The 2,261-nt window shown below is 33.1% G+C and overlaps 1 non-coding gene across 1 annotated transcript; it reads left to right on the top strand.

The window, feature by feature from the left end:
• Positions 1 to 680: 680 nt before the first annotated feature.
• Positions 681 to 787, top strand: LOC149990941 (U6 spliceosomal RNA). The gene has a single exon (XR_016508856.1). It is a non-coding gene; the product is annotated as a U6 spliceosomal RNA (small nuclear RNA).
• Positions 788 to 2,261: the final 1,474 nt, after the last annotated feature.

Here is a 2,261-nt window from a genome sequence, read left to right on the forward strand (position 1 = left end):
GCAAATAGATCCTCTCCTAGTCAAGCATCCATGGAAATTGCGAGGTGATAAATATGTCTGGCTTTAAGTTGCTAACTTTCCAAAATTTTATTATTCATCAATAAAAAGCTAATATACAGTATTGTATGAGAATGTTGATGACATTATTTGTAACAACAAGAGATAAGAAATAATCAAATGTCCAAAATAATAATGTATTAAATAAATCAGAGTACATTTAGACTACAGAATGCCATGATGCCATAAAAAACTTAAGCTCTCAGTGTACTAATATGGAGTACAGCCTTGATAGTATGCTGTGTACCAAAGAGCCATTTTCAGCACAACTTCTATAACACAAACCATTTTTGTAATAAGAAGGCAAAAAAATATTTTATAAAAATATATCCAAATTTATAAACTTGAATGTGCATTAAAGAAGTCTGGAAGAAATACAGCAATCTTTTTACAATAGCTACCCCTTGAACATGGGAATGGCTAAGTCAATTGGTTAAGAAGGGTTTTAACAGTTTACTCTCTACATTTACGTATTGTTTGAATTTTGTTTCCAGGAATATACATTATTTTGAGTTAAAATTAATAAAAACTAATAATCCATGATAGTAATAACAAAAGTTTCCCCTCCACCAGATACATCCATTTATCTCAAGATTTAATTGCTTTTAGGAAAAACTCACCTAGTGCTCACTTTGGCAGCACATATACTAAAATTGGAACGAAACAGAGAAGATTAGCATGGCCCCTGTGCAAGGATGACACGCAAATTCGTAAAGCATTCCATATTTTTAACATGAGACAAAATAATATCCAGATCATAGAAATACAAGAAGGAGAAGAAGAACAAGGGATAGAAAATCTGATGGGAAAAGTAATGACAGAATATTTTCCTAACCTGATGAGAGAAAAAGTCATTCAAGTCCAAGAAGCAGAGAGTCCCAATGAAAAGGAACCCCAAAAGGCCTACTCCAAGGCACATCATAATTAAAATGGCAACATTCAAAGACAGAGAATTCTAAAAGCAGCAAGAGAAAAACAGCAAATAACATACAAGGGAGCTCCAATAAGGCTATGGACAGATTTCTCAACAGAAACACTACAAGCCAGAAGGGAATGGTCAAAAATATTTCAAGCAATGAAAAACAAAGGACTACAACCAAGAATACTCTACCCAGCAAAGCTCTCATTCAAAATGGAAGGTGAAATAAGGAGTTTCTCAGACAAAGGAAGACTGAAAGAATACATCTCCACCAAACCAGAATTGTAAGAGATGCTAAAAGGAATGATATAAGAAGAAGAAATAAAAAATAGAGGGAAAGGAACACAGGTACAAAGGGAAATGAATAAATACATGTCAATAATAACCTTAAATGTAAATGGATGAACACTACAATTAAAATACATAGGGTAGCAGAATGGATACAAAAACAGGACCCACATAGTTGCTGTCTACAAGAAACACACCTCAAAACAAAAGATTTACACAGACTGAAAGTGAAGGTATAGAAAAAAGTATTCCAAGCAAATGGACATGAAAAAAAGCTGGAGTAGCAATATCATATCAGACAAAACGGATTTCAAAGTAAGGGCAATAAAAAGAGACAAAGAAGGACATTTCATAATACTTAATGGAACAATCCATCAAGAAGATATAACACTGATAAACATATGTGTACTCTACATAGGAGCACCCAAATACATAAAGAAAATACTAGAAGACCACAAGAAGGATATTAACAGTAACACACTCATAGTAGGGGACTTTAAAACTCCATTATCAACAATAGACAGATCTCGAATCAAAGAAACACCAAAGATATACAGGCATTGAACAATACACTAAACCAAATGGACTTAACCGATAAATATAAAACTTTTCACCCCCAAAAAGCAAAATATACATTCTTTTCAAATACACGTGGGGCATTTTCAAAGATAGACCACATGATAGGACACAAAACAAGCCTCAACAAATTCAAGAAAATTGAAATCATATCAAGCATTTTTTCAGACCGCAATGCCTTGAAACTAAAAATCAACCTCAGAGAAAAAAAATAAAAGACATCCAAACTCATGGAGAATGAAAAACATGCAATTAAATAATGAATGGGTTAACAATGACATCAAAGTAGAAATCAAGAAATTTCTGGAAATTAATGATAATGAACACGCACCAGCCCAAAATCTATGGGACACAATAAAAGCAGTCCTGAGAGGGAAGTTCATAGAAATACAGGCATCTCTAAAAAGAATAGAAGAATCTC

This window comes from Furipterus horrens, unplaced genomic scaffold (assembly GCF_987537825.1).
Source record: "Furipterus horrens unplaced genomic scaffold, mFurHor1.1.pri manual_scaffold_17, whole genome shotgun sequence".
Taxonomy (NCBI): domain Eukaryota; kingdom Metazoa; phylum Chordata; class Mammalia; order Chiroptera; family Furipteridae; genus Furipterus; species Furipterus horrens.